Source organism: Vespula vulgaris, chromosome 19 (genome assembly GCF_905475345.1).
Source record: "Vespula vulgaris chromosome 19, iyVesVulg1.1, whole genome shotgun sequence".
Taxonomy (NCBI): Eukaryota; Metazoa; Arthropoda; class Insecta; order Hymenoptera; family Vespidae; genus Vespula; species Vespula vulgaris.
The window spans coordinates 1,910,785-1,932,228 of record NC_066604.1 but is presented as its reverse complement, the minus strand read 5'-3'; the positions used below and the strand labels follow the sequence as shown (position 1 = coordinate 1,932,228).

General features: G+C 36.0%; 1 long non-coding RNA gene across 2 annotated transcripts; it reads left to right on the top strand.

Annotated features, from left to right (window-relative positions):
• The first annotated feature begins 931 nt into the window (after window positions 1-931).
• Window positions 932-21,399, top strand: LOC127070746 (uncharacterized). Of its 2 annotated transcripts, none has more exons than XR_007784629.1 (3): window positions 932-964; window positions 16,827-17,118; window positions 21,331-21,399. It is a non-coding gene; the product is annotated as an uncharacterized LOC127070746 (long non-coding RNA). The 2 variants fall into 2 exon arrangements; XR_007784628.1 differs by having other exon boundaries at window positions 938-1,326.
• Window positions 21,400-21,444: the final 45 nt, after the last annotated feature.

Here is a 21,444-nt window from a genome sequence, read left to right as displayed (position 1 = left end):
CAGGATCCTAGGCGGTGTCCAAGAGAGGCCCGGATGTCATCGAGCCCTCTCTTCTATTTATCTCCTCTAGTACAAACAACGGTACCCCATGAGTCTCTGTAAAGGCTTCTCAGAGTATAGTATGGTGTAGTATACGGTGCCGTCTTTATCTCTGTCGCGTTGATTGTTTAGGCTGCCGAAGCCCTCACGACATATCGGGGAACATTGAATATGAAAGAGAGAAAAAGATATATATATATATATATATGTATATATATATATATATATATAGATCTCACGATACGAAGGTACAGGTGGTCCAGAGATTCATTTCTTTTCCTCTTCCATTCTCTTTTATCTTTATCTATCTTATTCGTACTTACTCATACAATTACTTATACGCTTTAATAATCTAGCTAGTATGCATTACGTTTGCTATATTGAAAATCATTGATATAATCGTGTTTATTATTCAACTCGACTTACGTACATTTTTACTTGATACGTACAATTTTATTTGATTAATTATCCCGAAATTTCTAATTAAAAATCAGCAAAGATATTACGTTTATAAGTGTCTTCGACGGTTATCATATCTCACGCTCATTAGTATCATCATCAACGTGCGTTTTCAAATTTGTAGAGAATTGTGGTCACTACGATTGGCCTTTTTTTATTTATCTTTGACGTATCGACTTTCTTATCAGCGAAGAATAATTTCAGATTTTTAAAATGTCAGGCTACAATATAGGATATATATATATATATATATATGCATATGTTTGTAAGTATTGTAGAAAAAATATAGAAACTGTTGGTCGAATAATATTAATCGGTTCCTAATCTTGTTAGATAATATCGTTCACTTATATAGACGAGAGAAGAGTGTATATGTATTGGTAATAAGTTACGACGAATTACGAATTGATTTGAGTTAACAGTACGAGCTCGACTCTGTTCGCGATCGGTAGAAAATTGTTTCGAAGTATTATATTTACATAAAAATTGATCGATCTACGGGATCTAATAGAGATAGCTAGAGATAGGGAGATTAAGTAAAAGAAAGAAAAAGAGATAGAGATATTAGAAATTTGTCCGATTGATTTGAACGTTTGATTTTATTCGTATTATACAATCGTACGATTCGAACGGATCATCTCGATTCTCATTATTTTATTTTACATACTTTACATATATACATATACGTATATGTATATATATATATATACATATGTATATATAAGAGCGAATTATATGTTAATTAAAACGTCATGCTAAATTGCGATAATCAAGATGTGTAATTATGTCGACTTTTGGCTCGATGAACAGGACTTTACGAGAACGGCCGTGAGTATCGTTGAAATGATTTACACATCGTTTCGTTTCGTTTCGATTTTGTAATGATATAAAGAGAAGAAAAAGAAAAAGAAAGAAAAAAGATATTTGATTAAATTTAGATCATGAAAAATAATATGGCAATATCTGTTTCTGCGAAAAACAATAGATCATTTTTCATCTTCCAACTCGAGTTATTTCGAAATAGAAAAAGGAACTAGTTCTATATATGCATATATATATATACGTGTGTGTATGTGTGTGTTATGTGAGAGTGTTACGAAGGTGATCCATGTAATTTGTGTCATTTCTTGTTCGGCGAACTTTAGCAAGTGCCTATTTGCCTTATCGACTTGCTCTTTCTATCTCTCTTATATTATCCATCGCTTCTTTTCTCTTCTCTCTCTTTCTCTTTCTCTCTCTCTCTCTCTCTCTCGTTCTTCTTAAGAAGAATACTATGTGGCACGCAATCTTGGAAGAACGCACGTAACTCGCATGCTTTCACTGCGTTTTCGACGAAGAAAAGAGGTACCTACGAGCATCTTGATAATAATAGAAGAAAGCGCACGACGATCATCGTTGATTATAAAACAACGAGCTAAATTCGACGTCCTAGACGTTTTATCATCTGAATCATCTTTCAATCTAAAGTTCAAAAAAAAAAAAGAAAAAGAAACAGAAACAAAAAAAATAGAAAAATAAAAGGAAAAACGAGAGATAAAAAGAAGAAAAAATGGTAAGGATAGTAAAACTACTTGAATTTCGTAGAAAGAATCTTTTCTTTTTCTTTTTTTTTTCTTTTTTTTTCTTTAATGCGACAATGCATCTCAAACTTTCAGTTGTTTATCAACGATCCGATGAATCTTGATATCTCGTTCGTGTTCACTATGAAAGAAAGAGAGAGAGAGAGGATACTTCCAGATAGTATCGCGTGTCAGTATTGATAAGATTAATTGTGAAAGGTCTGAATCAGGAAGACATACGTAATATTGAATGAAGACAAATCTTCAATGCCGATTTTCGGATTAACGAAATGAAAAAACTTGCTGAAATTCTCGATGAAATCTTTCTTTTATCTTGTACTCTTTCTTTTTCTTTCTTTTTCCTTTTTGTTTTTTTTTTCCTATTTCGAAATGATTTCTACTTCTTTTCATTCTATTTCTTTCCTTTTTTTTTATATATATACCCGCAAAAATCTTTTACATATATGTATAACGGGGAATAGCAGAATCGTGGTATCGTTAAAAAATCGATAATAGAATTAGTCACGTATGTATGTTTATAACCACTCGACGATTTCCGATCGAAACTGTTTATCTTTTCGAAATCGCAATCGGCCATAAGTCTTGCTATTGAATCGATCAACTTTTGCTAAAAAGTGACAAAATAAAGAAGAAAAATAAATTAATATATATAATATAGTTAGATACGAGTAATGATTTTTTATCGATTTTATAAAAACATCTCTCATTTCTTTTTTTTCTTTTAGTTTCTCTCTTTTTTTTTTAAATGTTCGTCTTTTTATAGATTTTTCTTTTAATATTTTTTGAGAATCGAACGAATGATGAATAAACGATATCGCGTAGAACGAGCTGGCCCTTAAGGAATCGTTGAGACTATGCTTCGCTTTAGGGGTTGGTGTCGATGTTCTCTCTCTCTCTCTCTCTCTCTCTCTCTCTCTCTCTCTCTCTGTCTGTCTTTCTCACTCTTTCCTTTTTCTTACTACGAGATGGGGGAGAAAAATGAGTGAAATCCATTAGAGGGGAGATTCTTCGTGTGCCTCTGACCTGGCCCGATCTCGACTAACTCTCACACGTATCCACGTGTCATATTCACGAACACGACAAATATATGTATGTATGTATGTATGCACCTAAGTGGTACATACTTTAAATCGATCCATTTGTTCGTGAAAAATCTTTGGTTAAAAATAATGTCACGTGAATGGTTAATGGACATTTCGTTTTCTCTTATTAGCGTAATCATTCTTTCGAGAAGATAAAATTATTTTACGAGATAATTATCGATCAGGATATAGGATCACTTATATAGGAATCTTTCGTACGTCGTAATATCTATATTTGTGTGTGTGTGTGTGTTTTCTTCTAAGAAAAACAAAAATCTCGTAAACCCGTGATTGATCGCAACCTCATCACGTTTCCTTCTCAACGTGTAAGAAAGGACCGTCGTAAAACCCGTTAGGAGTCGAAGACAAGTAGATCATTATTGCGTTCGGCTAACGCCATCCCTTGATTTTTATTTCCTCGTCGACGTGATCCACTGTAAACGTAAACAGAAAAGGGGAATCATTTTTCATGAACGATTTAAAGAGAAATATAAATTATAAAGTTTGACGTGTCTCGTTAAATATTCTACAAAGGAGCGCATTGTCATATCCTGTGAATTATAATATTAATAATAATAATAATAATAATAATAATAATAATAATAATAAAAAGTAGAAGAACAACAAAAAAAGAAAAAAAAACGAAAAAAGAAAAAATAAATGAAAAAGAAAGAAAGAAAGAAAAAAAAAGGTCGACTGCTCCAAACGATTCTTTTTCTTTCTATTTACTTTGATCATTCACACGATATATTCTTTTTTTCTTTTTCCCTTTCTCTTTCTCTCTCATACGCGAGATACGCGCGTTACATGTGCATACGCACTTACAAAGCTACACTTATTATCGATAAAACGAAACATATGCGAGTACAATCGGCAAAAAGGATTCTCGCAACAAACGGTAACGATTACACCCGCCTGAAAGACAATCGAGCCTGACCCTGTGTCATGGGTTAGAGATCGGTTCGTTGCACTTGCAAGAACGACACGCAAAGCGAGTTATTGTTATTGTTATTATCATCGTCATCGTCGTCATCGTCGTCACCATCATCACCATTATTATTACTGTTATTATTATTATTATTAGTGGTCATTGTTTCTAACTGGACGATCTAATAAATCGATGGTTCTTTTTTTCTATGTTTGGACATGTGTTACGTTCAACGAACGAAATGATATGGCCGATCGGGAACTTCCTGAACCACCATGATTCTCTCTCTCGCTTTGTTTCCTTCCTTCTCTCTTTCTCTCTTTCTCACACACACAACACACTACGTACGAACACACGTGAACCCGTTCCTCTTCTCTTTTTCCAAAGGACCGATCGTCGAGTCGTTTTGTTCCGGTAATGCGACGATTGTTGGCGCGAGCCTTGAAACAAAAACGCGGCCGAGCCATCTGTCGGCTCGCTAAAGTAAAAAAAAAATAATAATAAAAAAGAAAAAAGGAGAAAGAGAGAAAGAAAGAAAGAAAGAAAGAAATAGAGAAAGAAAGAAAGAAAGAAAGAAATAGAAAAAGAAAGAAGGAAGGAGACAAGGATATATAGTGGCAGAGAGTGAGAACGACAGAGAAAGAAGACCGGGAGAATGAAAGAAAAGAGCATCCGCGAATGCGATGAAGGGATTGTTTTCTAGTGGCTTCTCGTTTAACCCCTCCATCTTCTTTTTTTTTCTTTTTTTTTTTCTTTCCACTAACCACTACTCCCTTCTATGAGGAATAGAGAGAGAGAAAGAGGGAGTTTAACCCTCTGGTTATATCATACATCTCGGACTCGATGATCGTCGTTTAATCCTTACCACCCTCCCATCCCACCCTCACATTCTCGATCATACTATCGCGTCGATTTTTGCTCTTCTCCTCGCTTCTCCTCCTCATCAATTTTTTTTTCTTTTTTTTTAACATCGTTCTAAACCACGAAACATACAGATAGATACTTACGTACGTAATTGTTTCGTAATAAATAATTGATCGCGTTAAGATATCATTTCCGGTCGGACGATCGATCGGATATCGAATTTTCATTATTACATATCGCCTGTGTTTTAGTATCTCTCTCTTTTTTTTTTGTCTATTTATATTATCGATCGATAACATAAAGCGATCTAATCTGTTATTCGATCGATTTAATTTATACGTATACCATTGTGTTTCGATGATAATGAAAGGAGATGATGTTGGAGTATTATCGAGAACAATTTTTAGTTAAAAGGAGCGCGTGTAAAAACTTCAGGGACACCCAGTAGGTGGTCGATCAACGATGCTGCCGCCGCCACCGATGCTCGACACGCACCCACCCCGCATAACGCGTAAATGCGGTGTAGTAGCGGGCTCGTGGATTCTAGCAATTACACGGGCTCGAGTACCCTCAGAAACGGGTGCCCATTAGGATGAGAGAAAATCAGGGGAATATACCAACGAGCGCATATATAGTCGTTCGATTCCTTCGATTCGTGTCCTATCGTAAATTTCTCTTTTCTTTTCTCTCTCTTTCTCGTCTTTTCTTCTCTCTCTCTCTCTCTCTCTTTTTTATTTTTTACTTCTTCCTCGTTTTCTATACTTCTTATTTTCAGTGTTTTAACGAATCGGAGAAAATTTAACGACGATTTTAGGCACTTGATAAATATCGATTCTTTACATTCTGATAACAGTAAGATGTAGGTTCTCGCCATTAGAATATCATAGATTTATGTGTCCGTCGATATACACCATGTGTATATCGTAGAAACTCGAGCAAGAAGCAGCTCCTTTATATCATCTTGTCTTAGCTTTTTTCGATATATCGAAGAAAAACGGCAAACCTTTCTGAGTGCTTCGCTATGTAAGCCATTTCGCTTAGCTGTGGGTTATCGGACGTTGGCGTCATTATACCCACAAGTATATATATACACACACACACATATATATATATGTTGCGATGTAATATTGCTAAGACTCTGTTGGAAACGATTAATCGTCCATGTCCGAACGTCATTGCCATCTTTGGTCATTTAAACGGAAATCTCGCTCTCTAAGTATATCGAGACATAATCGTACTTAATCGATTATTTTCAAGAGTTACAACGATTTTTAGAGAAAGAGAGAGAGAGAGAGAGAGAGAGAGAGAAAACAGAACAAAAAAAAATGTAAAGTAAATTAAAGAAAATGAAAAGAAATTGAAAAGAAAGAGAAAACGTTTCGATAGAGAGGAATCGTTTGTTAAAATTATGAGTTAAACGCGATCACAGCGATAGGACCAATCAAACATTGTCGATGACACGATAATGAATTTCTTAACACCTCGATAACGGGACAAGGGGGATGGGGTTGGACTTGGTTGCCTGCAATCGGTCGTGTTAGTCGAGAGCCATCTGAATGACAGAGCGAGTGATCAAAGGACTCGATTCTGCGTTTGATGTCCTACGCACGCGGTTCCGTTTCAACATGAGTCTCTCTCTCTCTCTCTCTCTCTCTCTCTCTCTCTATCTCTCTCTCTCTGTCTCTCTCTGTCTCTCTGTCTGTCTGTCTCTTTCTGTCTCGCGTGTATTGACCAAACCATTCGATTTCTACCATCGAATTTCAATGTCTCCTGTCCTAGGAATCCTATAGCTCAATGTACCTAGATCAATCTCTCTAAAATATTTCGTGAGCTAGTTGTAATTTTGTATAAAGAAGAACGAAGAGAAAAAGGACTCAACGAAGTAAAAAAATAAAAGAGAGAGAGAGAGAGAGAGAGAGAGAAAAGAAAAAAATATTATATATAGTATTTATTATATATTATATATTATCCGTCTAAGCATCACTCATCTTTCACTTCCCCTTTTCTCTTTCTTTCTTTCTTTTTTTTTTTGATCTTCTTTTCTTGCGAAAGATTTTCTCGATAAATATTAGCCTATTAGCGAGATTTCAATATTTCGAGAAAAGAGGGGGACGAGAGAGAGAGGGAGGGAGGCTGATAGGGGTGCAACACGTCGTTACATTCCCCTCACTTTCCACTTTCAACGATTCGTATTTGATGAGCATTCGTTTTAAATCGACGCGGAGACTGGCGAAATTGAATCTTCTTTCTTGGTCCTGCTATGTTATACGTGTATATACGTATATGTGTGTGTCTTTCTGTTACGTTAGCGGAGGGTGAAGGAATCGTTGATCTTTTTCGATATTTATCGAACTCCTCGATTTTTACTTTATTTTTCTCCTCTTTGACAAAGTCACGAGTGTTGCGACGATCAAAAGCCAATTACAATGGAAGAGAAGAATATTTTCATTCTCTCTCTCTCTTTTTCTTTTTCTTTTTCTTTTTCTTCATCTATCTATCTATCTATCTATCTATATATTTCTTTCTCTCTTACTCTCTATCTTTTCTCAATGAAAACAATTATACGTGAATTATGTTAACTTTTCGAAAAGAACGAACGTAAGGCCTTCGTCTTTCTCACGCCTTCGTCGAATTTTTCTTTCGAATCATTGGATAAACCGCAATACACACAATAACTACCGAATGATCACCTCGCGTGAGAGATACGCAACCCTTGAAAAAGATAATAGAAGAAAAAGGTACCCTTCTCTCGATCAGGCCCTTCGCAAAATTTTCGTGTCTCTTCTTCTCCGAGCTTTTTTTCTTCTTTTCCTCTTCTTTTTTCTCCCTCTCTCAGTTTTTTTTTCTTTTTTCTTTTCTTTTTTTTATTATTATTTTTCTTTGAAACGTCGGAAAAAGGGTACGTTGACTTTTAACCCCCTCCCTCTTCACTACTCTCTGTTCGAGTAACATATATGCTACTGTTTCCATAAAAAAAAAAAAAACATATGGAAAATAATTCTTGATCTATATGAACAATTTTTTTATTAATTAACTTTCTTTTTCTCCCTCACACACACACACACACACACACACACACACATATACACATAGATAAGAATATCTATAAACTCGTAGATATATAACCAAACATGGTAAAGGAGAGTTAAGTGAAATTTCAATTACGTTCCGATCGAACTTCACTCAATGGGGGGTTCCTCTCAGCCTCAGACAATAAACTTTCACGCCTATAACAACTCTCCCCTTTTCTCTACCTCCTCGTCTAACCTCTCTGTTTCTAATATGCGATCGTCTAACGTAGAATCGTCTAACGTTATATATATATATATATATATATATATATCTATACAGGTTACATACAGGTCTCCGTTTTTTTATTGACTTCGAATAGAAACATTTCGTTTGACATTTTCACTGACTTCACTGACGTTTTTGTAGACACAGGGATAAAAAAAAATAGAAGAAAAGAAAAAAGAGAAGAGGAGAACAAATGTGTATGAAAGGGTGGAGTGTACCAGGGTGTTAGAATTTCTCTGTTCTGAAAAAAAAAAGAAAAAAGAAAAAGAAAAAAATATATATATATATATCTTGAGAATAGTGTCCTTCGATCGATTACTCTTCCACAATTGCGGATATTGCTTGATGTTAGAGAGTACCATTAGATCGAAGATATACGATTTCCCAGATGGTTTCCATCCAACCCCTCTCTACCCCTCCCTTCCTCTCACCAACTGCATCGTCTGTCTCTTTCTCTCTTTCTTTCTCTCTCTTTTACTATTGAATAGAATCACGATGCCATTCTTCCAACTAACATGAATAGAATTCAAGTTTGGTCTCTATTCGCACACGTGATGGAACGACTACTGAGATATCTAACTTCTTATCTATCGAATTGCGAATCTGACGATAGATTGTCCGAACGAGAGGGATGTCCCTTTTGCTATTCTCTATATATCATCCTGTTCGCACGGAGCTTTGTCGTAGATACTTTTTTTTTTTTATTCTTTATTTTCTTTCTCATTTATTTTCTTGTTAGTTTCTTGCTGTCGTTATTGTTGTAGTTGATGTTATTTTTGTCGTTGTTCTTATCCATTATTAAGTAAAAAATATAAAGGACAAGCTGCACGTTTCTTTCTAAATTTCATTAGATTTATATATTTTTTTTTTTCTGTTGTATTTTGTGAACATATGAATGGTTAGACTTTTTCTCTATTCTTTCTTTCTCTATATTAGTTCTTCTTTTTTTTTCTTTTTTCTTTTTAAGAATCATTGTCCAGAAGATAGTCAAAGTCCCTCTTCTTCTCGTACGATTTCTCTATTTCCATTTCGTATTTCATTGTACAGGGCAAACGCGATAGTAAAACGATCAGATCGTATCTTATTATTGAAAGAGAGACGAGAGTATATTCTATTTTCTATTCTCCTTTCTCTACTTCCGAAGATCGAAAAGCAACCACCCCGTTGATTTTAAACTTTTAAATTCGCTTTATCTAACCAGCTATGGAAAAATGGTCAGACCTTAAGGGATGCGTGAATGTAAGGAATAAAATTCGATGGAGGGACGGTCAACAACGACCATTGTTATTTCCTTGTTTATGTTCGAAACGTGAGATAGATCGTAAGAGCACGATTCGATTCTTTACTTTGCGATTTATTTGACCGAATAAATGCGAATAAATCTCTTGGATTTTTCGAAATGATCGAAAAAGAGGGAAACGAAAAGAGAATTAAAAAACAAAAAGATTGCAAATATTGGAGCATCGAATATTAAATAATCGATCGTCGTAGATTACGATTGAATATGATTGATAATTTGCTTATTATTATCAAGAAAAACAAAAAAAAAAAAAAGAAAAAAATAGTTGTTCTGATCCGATGAAACGCGATTAATTTAAAGAGAAGATGGTCGTCGTAACTCGGAGGAAAATGGAACATTCATTTTTCCTTAATTACGATGTTGCGGAACATAGATTACGATGTTGGCTCGCGCTCAAAAACATCTGTTCCCCTTCCCTTCTTTCCTTCCTTCCTTCCTTCCTTCCTTCCTACGAGTTCTACCCTTATACGTTAGCCGAAGGGCTGATAATATCCGTAGGGGTTTTTGTACTTCGATCTTCGACCAAGTTCTCTTAGTTTTCTAAGCAAAGTTAGGGAAAAAAATATTTATTACTGAGAATCTAACGGTGCTACGTCAATATCTTAAATAAGAATCCAATTGGATTAAAACGTGCGTTTAATAATTAAAAAGAGAAAGAAACAAGAAAAGAGAGATATATCAACGAGAGAGACAATTCCTGTTCCATTCAAAATGTAAGTTTTTTTTTCCTCCATTAAAAATTTTCAATGGATATTATTATTCACGAATTTTTATACAACTGTCACTTCTTCTTGTTCGCTTTTTTTTTGTTTTTTCTTTTCTTCTTTTTTGTCTTCTTAACGCAAGCACGATCCATCATTTGGCAGAATTTCGTAACGGCTTCGTTCGAATGGTCGAGGAATAATTAAGCGGCCTGTCGCTTAACGCGAGCTTTAATTAAACTCAAAATAATCGAGTTTGGTTAAAAGTTTTTGGCACGGACAAGCATAGCACTTCCTCTCTCTCTCTCTTTCTCTTTCTCTTTCTCTTTCTCTCTTTCTCTCATTCTCTCTCTCTCTCTGGACCTCGTTGAACGTATACGAACTCGTATGCGTGTGCAAGCTTTCGGTCTTTCTACTGCGATCCACGCTATTAAATTTATCGTTCTCCTCGACTCGAGTTCGTTGAGAAGTTATAATCAAAATAATATATACATATATTATATATATAATATATTTATATATATATATTATATATATATATGTACGTATATGTATACCAGTGTCAGAAACGTTTAACGATGGCAAGTAAAAGGGCGATTGAACTAATGGCTCAATTGGATACATTTCATTAACTTCTGATACGATTCAACCTAGAACGCACAGAACTAGAGAAATCATTGATCGATTTAAAGACAAGAATTATACTTAACCATTTCACAACGATAAATAAGAATCGTCGTGGGATAAAAGTTGCATAAAAATTGTTTTTATATTTTTGCTCTCTCTTTCTTTTTTCTCTTTTTTTTTCAAATAAAATAAAACAAAAAGAGAAAAGACAAAAAGAATAAGAAAAAAAAAGGGACGAAGAGGAAAGGAAATAAACAAAATAAAACAAAATAAAACAAAACGGAACGGAACAAAAAGTGAATAAAAATTTTACGTTTCATATATATTATAAGGGTATATACATTGTAAAAAAATAATAACAAACGGTGGTATCACCCTCTGGTTATTATGGATATCAAGTTGGCATTAGCTTTCACGTAACAGCCTAGCTAACAGAGAGAGAGAGAGAGAGAGAGAGAGAGAGAAAGAGATAGATAGAAAATTAATGTGGGACATGAGATAAAATTAATTTAACGGCGAGTTGCGGCTGCGAGCCAGCCTCCGGCTGTGTACCAAAGCCTGGATCACAATAGTAGAATGGCCGAGCTGCTGGTGGGCACAGCAAACTTCGAACCCACCAGGACGACGGTGGTAGTGGTGGTGGTGGTGGTGGTGGTGATGGTGGTGGTGGTGGTGGTGGTGATGATGGTGGTGGCGGTGGTGGTGGTGGTAGTGGTGGTTCTCCCTTTCTCCCACCATCGCCATCGCCATCAGTACCGTCGACACCGGATCCACACGGAAGTACAGTGTTACTGGACGACCAAGGCTATGGTGCACTCGAACCAAAACATAATTAGCTTGCATTGTTAATGCATCAATATTTGCACGCTGTCCTGCCACACCGTAGTACTGGCAACAGCAGCAGCAACAGCAGCAACAGCAGCAGGAGCAGCAACGGCGGCAGCACGTGGCTAAAACACGATTTCCAATAAGCTAACACTTTGTTGCAATGGTTATTAAGCTCGTAGTATCGATTTCTGATTTTGATTTCTCTACGTCATCGTTATGGTGTTGTCATCGTAGTGGTCGTTGTTTATTACTATTCTCTTTTTCTTTTTGTCTCGACCGTTTCTTGTGTTTTTCATGGAACGATTCTTTTTACAACATTGATCTATAAAACGGATAGTTCTATCGAGGCGTTCTAGTCTTAGTTTCTTAAAATAGATTTCACATTAGTGGGAGGAGTATGGAATGAAGGGAAGGTTAGTAACAAGCGCGTGCACGAAGAGAAGAACGAGCGAACGTACATACGTATATATATATATATGAATACATACGTACATACATATATATATTATATATATACCGGATCTTCCCTACTTGATCGTCTTCCGGTTGTTCGCGTGCCACCGTAGAATATTATCGTACACATCTGGATCTTCTCCTTGTTCTCTCTAACTCGATCTTGACCTGGCAACCTAATTCTTAGCTTAGGAAAAGACGCTCGATTGATTGCCTTCCTTATCTCCTTCTCTCTTTCCCTTTCTCTCTCTCTCTCTCTCTCTCTTTATTTCCATCTTATCGATTCTCTCGAAAACTTCAAATTCTCGTGGCACGTAGTTATCTTCGATTTTCTAGAACGTTGACCTTGAACTCTTGAAGAAAGCCGATAGGAGAGCTGAGAAATCGTTAAGTCGAGAGTCTCCCCTGTTTGAAACGAGAGAATGGAAAAGAGACAAGCTGCCGGGTACGAAAAAGGTTCCTCCTCCTTATTCTATCGAGGAGGAGGTCCCAAAAAGAAAAAGAAGAGAAAGAAAGAGAGAGAGAGAGAAGGCCCAGGGTCTTCCGTTAGTTCATCGTCTTCCGGTGACTTCCGGTGGCCTCTAACTAGGGACAATACCTTGCGTATGCGCGACGTGCACGCGGCGTACAACAATCGCGTCTCAAGTTCCTCCAAGCAGGGGGGCGGTCCTCCCTCTTTTTCATTTTTTTTTCTTTCTCTCTCTCTCTTTCTTTCACACACTCTGCCCTTTCTCTCTCTTGCTCTACTCTTTCATATATATATATATATATATATATATTTCTTCCTTTTCTTCTTTCTTTCTTTTTTTTTTTGACTACTTACGTAGCTCTCAATGGCACGTTAGAATGAGAGAGAAAGAGAGAGAGAGAGAGGCGATTCTGTCAAGCACACAAATTATAGACTTCTGAGCACGACCGTTGACGCGATTACTCGTAGCTTCGTCGATCACTATTTTGGCCACTCGTTATATATACGTATATATATGTATGTGTGAGTTATGTTGGTAGGTACAGATATGTATATACGTATACGTAGGTATGCACTTATTTGTGTGACGTTAGCACAGGCGTGGCATTCACACAGACGTATACGTCTCTCTCGAATCTCGATCCTTTTGACCTAGTGCGTATCTCTCTCTCTCTCTCTCTCTCTCTCTTTATTTTTCCTTTTCTCTTTTCCTCTCCCTTATACTCTTTACTCGTGTTTTGTGACTACGAGACGTACCAATCGTTTTGGGGTAGATCAAGAAGTCGACTCTTTACGTGGACTTTCAGGAGGCCACTCGAGCGAACGCTAATTGTTTAGTCGCTTCGAGCATTGACTTCTTTCTCTCTCTTCTTTCCATCCTTCCTTCTTTCTTTCGTTCGTTCGTTCTTTATTTCTTTCTTTCTTTCTTTTTCTCTCTTCTTCATCGAATGAACACAACTCCCTCGGGCTAGCTACTTCTTCTTCATTGGCCGACCGTTAACGGTCGACGTAGTCTCCTCTGTCTCGTTGCTAGCCAACCCTTTGATAGCATCTCGATGAAGTGATCTCAAGATCTCTTTCTTTCTTTCTTTCTTTCTTTCTTTCTTTCTTTCTCTCTCTCTTTCCTTTTCTTTTTTCGTTTGCATGTTCCAGAAGCAGCTGATGATGGTCATACATTTTGATAAAGTAGACGAGCCGAGAAGTGTTATGAATTGAGGTTTACGAGGAAATTGTGTTCGTTACTTTGATACACCCTATCCCCCTCCCCCTCAAACCCCTACCGCCTACGCTCCCCATGTTATTTCACGTTGTAAACGACAAAGAGAAATAAAGGAGGAGGGAGATAGGTCGCTTCGCTTTTCGTCTCTGACGTACATGACACGCCTGTAAAATTGCTTCTCGCATCGAAATAGAAAGAGTAAGAGAGAAAAAGAGAGAAAGAGAGAGAGAGAGAGAAAGAAAGAGAAAGAAAGAGAGAGAGAGAGAGGGATGGTAGAGGGAGAAGAGAGGTGTAGAGAGAAAAAGAGAGACAGGTCGAGCGTACAGAGGAGACAATTTTTCAGGGGGGGAACGTGAAAAATATTAATAACTCTGGTGTTACGATAAGGGATGGAGGGATTGCTTCGTAGTAAGGGACGTTGCAGGAACTCTACGAGTATACAGGGGTATCGAGGGGGTGGCAAGTGTTTCTGTCAGTTTAATAGCTTCGCGCCTTCCACCTACCCCCGAAGAACCCCCGCGAAACCCAGCATCCTCTCTTCCTGATTCCTGCTCAACGCTGCTCTCTCACACTTTACTACACCGCCGACATTACGGCATCGTCACTCTACGTGTCAGAAGTTGCACGAGACACACGTAGTAGGACCTCTGTTTACATCCCTACGTGATATAAACCCTTTCGTACTAACGTTATATTTATATTACATCTTCCAAGAGAAATCTGCCCTTTTTATCGATCTATCGATCGATAATTGTATCCATTTGAACGTAGAAATCTTTTCTTTCGTTTGTTCCTTTTTTTTTATCGATCGTCCCTTATATCGCGCATAGTTACATGATTTTAACGATTTATCGTCGAACGTTGCTGTCGTATTTAATAAATTTGTAATGTAAAAAGTATAAAGATATTTCTCTCTCTTTCTTTCTTTCTTTCTTTCTTTCCTTTTTCTTTTTTCTTCTTTAAGATCGAGATTTACGTGTAAGAATTTAGATCGTAATGGAAGGAGGTATAAAGGGTTTACGTGATATCAACGTTCATGGCAAAGACATTTTTATGCCAGTGTAAATCAAGCCTTCCCAAATATTACGCGGGTACAGTAACGTTAAAGGAACGGAGGGTACACCGCCATTGTTGGTCATAAAGAATGATATAACTGCACGCGACACATGTCTTCCTGGCCTCCCGGAACATTCCCATATCGTCGTTTCTACGTTCTCCATGGTTCTTTCTTTGCACGATGAAATGAAGATTTGTGTTTCGGTGCTTTTCAACACCCCCTTTCCCATCCCATCCCCTTGTCCAATCCCTTCGAAAGCTCCTTCATATTTCTCTTCGCGTATCATTTTCTTCCTTTTTCTAAATTTCTCGAGCGGGAAATTCAAATCGTATATATATATTTTTTTTGTCTCCTTTTTTTTTATCATTCAAAAGGAAGAAAAAAAGGTTAACGTAGAAAATTTCTAACGAGCTGTCTCCGTCGAGCTTATTGCGATATCAAACTTTTGATTGCGTCCTTCAGATTTTCAACGGAATTTAACTTTCTTTTCTTTATTATATGTATATATATATATTTTTCTTTTGGTTAAATCTTTCTTTTCTTTCTTTTTTCTTTCGTTCAAAAACTTCGATAGAATAAAGTAAAAATGAGAGTGACAAGTCCGTTTCTTCCGAATCGAACATACGCGCACGCATACATATACGAACATATATATATATATATGTACGCGAGAAAAACATCTATGGTATGAAACTTAAAATATAGAGAAATCAATCGAGAAGTCGGTGACAGGCGACTTTTGCGAAAGAGGGAAAAAGTGGTCAAGCCTGTCCAATAAGGATCTCGATGATGGTTGGCCCGTTGACCCTGACTCTATGTGGGGTCCATTCTACTTTTCCCGGAGTAGACACTTTTTCAACTATGTTCGTATAAGAAAAAAAAAAGGATAAAGGAAAAGAAATAAAAGAGAAAGAAAGAAAGAAAGAAAGAAAGAAAGGAAAGAGAAAAAAATATATATATTCTCCCTATCGACGGTCCAATGAATTTAAAGATCAGAATTCTTAGCCTTTTTTTCAATATCTGCACTCGTTAGAAATACTTCAGCCACCAACTGCGAATCTCTAACGGTTCGTTTGAAAAAAAATCCTTATTTTTCTTATTTCTACGTGCATACATACATACATACATACATACATACATACGTTAGATTAAACTATATAAAAAAAAAAAAAAGAAAAAAAAAGAAAATATCAAATAGAAATAATGGATAAGAAAATCAGACGCGATTACATATTTCAATAAATTTTTCTTTCAAAATAATAATTAAATACACGTTAACAACATTTTCGTTTACGAAAGATCTTAGATAAGGCTGTCCTTTTCGTTATCGTGTAGCCCGATATTTTCTCTATCTCTCTCTCTCTCTCTCTCTCTCTCTCTCTCTCTCTCTCTCTCTCTCCCCTCTCCTTGCTTTTCTATCCTGGACACGCGTTGCTTTATTTACCGCTAGGAGGTTCTATACTCTCTCTCTCTCTTTCTCTCGTTGGGCTGTTCCGTCTCACTCTCTCAGTCCCTCCTCGCTCTGTCTGTTTCTCACTCGAGGGATGCTGTGTGGCCGCCTGGTGGGGATCTCGATGCGATAGGGGTTGCTCCGCCCGTGGGCCAACCAGAGATCCCGCTGGAAGCGGCTCCGCCACACCCCGAGGATCGTCCCTGGGTACCCTTGGGAAAAGCCGTGTGCCATCCTCTTCTCAACAGATTTCGGATCCTCTAGTCTGCCAAGAGCCAGCTGACACGGAACAGCTCTCTTCTCGTTACCGGATTAATATATCTCTATCTCTTTCTCTCTTTCACTTTCTTTCTTTCTTTTTCTTTTTTTCTCTCTCTCTCTCTCTCTCTCTCTTTCTCTGTCCATCTTTATCTATCTTTATCATTTTATTTTTTCTCGTTTTCATCAACGTGAACATTTCATTGAACGAATAGAGTGTACATTGATAATGTTTAGTTTATCGATCGATCTATCGATCATCAGGACGAGTTGTAACGTGATCGAATGACGAACGTATAGCCTTTGTTGTTTTATCGTCAACGACATTTGTGTGATTTTTTCTTGTGTATCATTGATTCGAGGAACATGTGTCGCGTGTGATATGTTTACCCTAGTTATTTAATTTAACGTCATTCAGTGATGTATCGAAGGATTCAAGGATCATCGAGGGAATGAACTTGACTTATCTCGACTTGTCTCGATCCAGCTTCGGCAAAAGAATGAGTGGTAAGCGTCGAATCATAATTTTTTTTTGTTTTGTTTTTTGTTTGTTTTCTTCTCTCCTCTCTCTCTCTCTCTCTCTCTCTCTCTCTCTCTCTCTCTCTTCTCTCTTTCTTTCTCTCTCTCTCCCTCTCTCTCTCTCTCTCTCTCTTGTTCTACGGATGATTAGAGATTAATTTCGATAATTCGCATTATATAAAATTTTAATCGATCGTGTAAGCGTGGATGATGTATACATTATCTTCAAGTGTAAATAATATTAATAGTGATAATAATTACTATAATTATTAATAAATATATGTACGTACGTACGTTTATTAATACATATCTATATAAATATTATGTAACGATACATAATAGAGTATTATAATAATTACATTAAAACGAATAAGGAAAGATATTTTCTCCATGGTTTTAGACCTTCGAGTGAAAGATATCGTACATTCATCCTGTTAACAAGAAGGATCATTAAGGAAGTATAACCGCAAGCTGTGTCCGGAAGTCGGACTCTAAGAGATTCGTATGGTATGTCCAATTTGGATTGGTAGAAAAGGAGAGAGCGTGGCAATTCCGTGACGAGCTGATAATATTATCACATTTGTAATACGATGCTAGTTTTATGCCACAGGATCCAGGCGGCATTAGTTTTCTAATTAACCTCAATCGTATCCAAGTAACAGGCCGACAGGACTATCTTAATTATCTACGAAGACTCGTTTTTTTTTCAATATCGTTCTTAGTATTAAATATATGTATATACATGTATATGTATGCACGTATGTATGTAACTCGACAAGCTCCCGTAGGATCTTCGTATCAACCAGGATGTCCTGTGCGGTCAGAATATGTGGTTTGTTCGCGTGTGAAATCGTTTAACTGGTGTAATCGCTCCTCCAACACCTCGTTTTAATCACCAATTTGCTTAATTGTCTTTTCCGGATCTAGAATGCTTTCGTTCTTTTTCTTTTTTTGTTTTGTTTTTGGTTCTATTATGAATTATAGATTTCGTATATGAATATATATATATATATATATTTTTTATTCGAAACTGTAAGTATAAATATTAAAAAGCATTTCTTGAATAATACATTCTTGGGGAGCGTATTATATATCATTTTCACGTGACTTCAAAGGGATGTCGTAGTATTATATAAGCACATTATATATCTATATATATACTCGTACCGATCGATTTATCCCTTTGACAAAGCTAATTTCTTTTTTCTCTCTTTTTATTTTTTATTATTTTTTTTTTTTTTCATTTGATTCGACACGTTCGTGTCAAAAGTTTGACGAGGATATATCAGAGAGAGACAAGAGGATCAAGAGGGTACATAATATCTTCTCACGAATAAATTAACCTCTTCATAGTCGATAATCCTTTTAAGTGAGAGAAAGAGAGAAAGAGAGAGAGAGAGAGAAAGAGGAACAGAAAGAGACAGGAGTAAGAGAGAGAGAAAGAGAGAAAGAGAAAGTGTACTCTGCTTTCTAATCGCTCTTAGAAGCTCTCGAGGTGCTATCATCCAGGATAATATCAAGTACTCGTAATTCTATAGAGGGAGAATATGTTCGAGCACTCGTAACAACGTCCCACAGGAGTCAAAGACCTTATTTTAAGTACTCCTCTCATCTTGAAGCTTTCCCAAATATTGTCATTATATGTTGGGCCATCAGAGGATCCTCGGTTTGCTTTGTACTGTATGAACCCTCTGTCGGGATTTCGCAAAATCCTGTTTATTCTGTCGATTAGGTACATCGACCAAACCGTTTTTCTTTTTCTTTTCTTTTCTTTTCTTACAAGGGACATTTAAAAAAGAATGTACTCTTATACGGTATTTAAATCTGTTATTTATATTTCTCTTTTATTGATTTTCAAAAGAGAAAAAGAAAAGATAAAAAGGAAAAGTTTTCCAAGTTAGAAATTATAATCGTCGCATTTTACGAATACAAACATATTTCATAGAAAAACATATTTCACTTTTTTCATTGATTCAACAGGCTAAAGTTTTGAGAAATACTTCTTTAAATCTTAAGAATTATTACTTCTCTGAAAAATTTCTTTCGTCCCTTTTCCTTTTCTTTTTTTTTCTCGATTTGTTTCTTCATAATAATATCAATTTTTTCTTTTCTTCTTTTGTATACTTATCCTGGTGTGACCTTCTTCTTCCTTTTCTTTTTTTTTTTTTTTCTTTTCTTATCACGAAGGAACAAAGCTCTCTATTCGTATCGTCGAATACTTTCTTCTTTCTATTTGTCGTAAAGCGCTCGTTATATCTCGATTTATGTTTATCGAGAAAGAACGAGTCAACGTCGTTATACGATACTTCTCGATTGCTCTCTGCTAGTAGATATATATATATATGTTGTATCGATAGAATAAGTATACTCTAGGCGTCGTGTCTCCGTGTCTACTAGCCCTATTCGTAGGATCACCGTTTTCTTTTACGACTTTTACACTCACCGGACAATAAACCGGATGTATTCTCGAAGGCTTTGTTTGCTATCTCGATTAGAATCCTATCAGAAATTTTTTTTCGCGATATTTTCTATTAATAATTCTTTTTTTTTCAGCGTTTCGTTAATACTTTCTACATAGATACTATCGATCGATATATAACATCGATACAACAATCGTTGATTATCTTATATGAATTCGTTAAAGAAATTGATCTTTTCGAGTCAATGAATTTTTCTAATCGAATTTTCTCTTTTCGTTTCTTTATTTCATTTATTTTATTTCTTTCCCTTTTTTTTGAAAATTTCTTTTCTTTTTTTTTTATATATTTCTTTTTTTTTTTCCTTTCTTTCTTTCGTCATAGATACACCTGCAAATTTACTTAGCCGTTGATATTCACACAGAGCTTATGTTGTTTGCGAAGGACTCGTCATGGTGTAAATTTCTTTGCGGCATCTTGCCGCAGGTTCGTTCGAAAAGACTCGCATAAAAATCTGTATATGTGTGTGTGCATATATATATATATATATATATATATATATATATGTTTGTTTTGTGATAGTCGATAGAACTCTCTATCTCTCTTTTTCTCTTTCTTTCTCTCGTGAATATCTTCCGATTCGAAGATAAGGTTGTTTATTAGAAGGGTCCCGACGAATTCATTCGTTGCTCACGAAGTCGTCCAAATAAATCTAAGATTTTCTATCGTTCTCTTTTAAAAATAGGAACATGAAAAAGGATACAAACCAACTTATCTATTTTCTTCTTCGAAAAATGATTTCAGGTTTCTTTATTCGTAACGCATTTTTCATTCATGAAATAGATCGAATATCTATCTATCTATCTATATATATATATATATATATGTACGTACACGTTTGTCTATCGATCTAATCAAATCTAATCGCTTCTAACCAAAATCTATCTCTTTTATAAATAGTGTCAGGTCGTTAAATAAAATGCTCCGACGATTGATTGGAATATAGACACTCGCAACGTTATGAAATTTCAATCTTATCGTCCTAAACTTTTATATAAGTATATATATATATATATATTTTTAATTTCAGTTGCAATATGATTATACAACTGTGTCTCGTTGATCAAGAGATAGATAGATAGATACATAGATAGATATTATCCATTTGACATTTGTTTTTACACTTGAACCTGATATATAATCTATTAAAAGGAAAGGAAAAGAAATAAAACAAAAGTGTAAGAAAAAGAAAAGAAATATATTGTTAGATTAAAACGTGTATACGTGTGTTTTTTTTGAAATATTCGATGATTTCATTCATCGTTATGCCGAACCTTTTATTGTCAGTTACTAATTTCAAGTCAAGATTTTCTTTCCGAGTTATCTGATCGATCTGATCGATCGATCGATCGGCGACCGGCTTTTAAAAGATCCCAACCATTATACGTATCCCAACCATCGGCATCGTGGAACGTGCAAATCCATCCGATAAATTGAATTTTCCTTCTTAGAATAGCGTTAGAGTTATACATTGACGTTGTCGTTACTCTTTGTAAAAGTAAGGTTGAACCTTTCTGTTAAGCGATGATCGCTGAGAAAAGAGGCTGTTTTATCAAGGTTAAATCGAATCCTTTCAACGTCGAATTTATATTATAATTATAACGATCTATAATTCTATTTCGTTATAACGATATAAAATTCGAAACGTTTCCTTGTAATGTTAACAAAATACTATTGAAGTTTTTCATCCTCTAACGTGTACCATATACGTATTATGTTTTAGGAAGCAGCGACGAAGGCGAGTCGATATCAGGAACGACAAGCGGAAGTACCACAGGAGGAGGAGGAGGTGGTGGTGGTGGTGGTGGTGGAGGAGGAGGAGGTGGTGGTGGTGGAG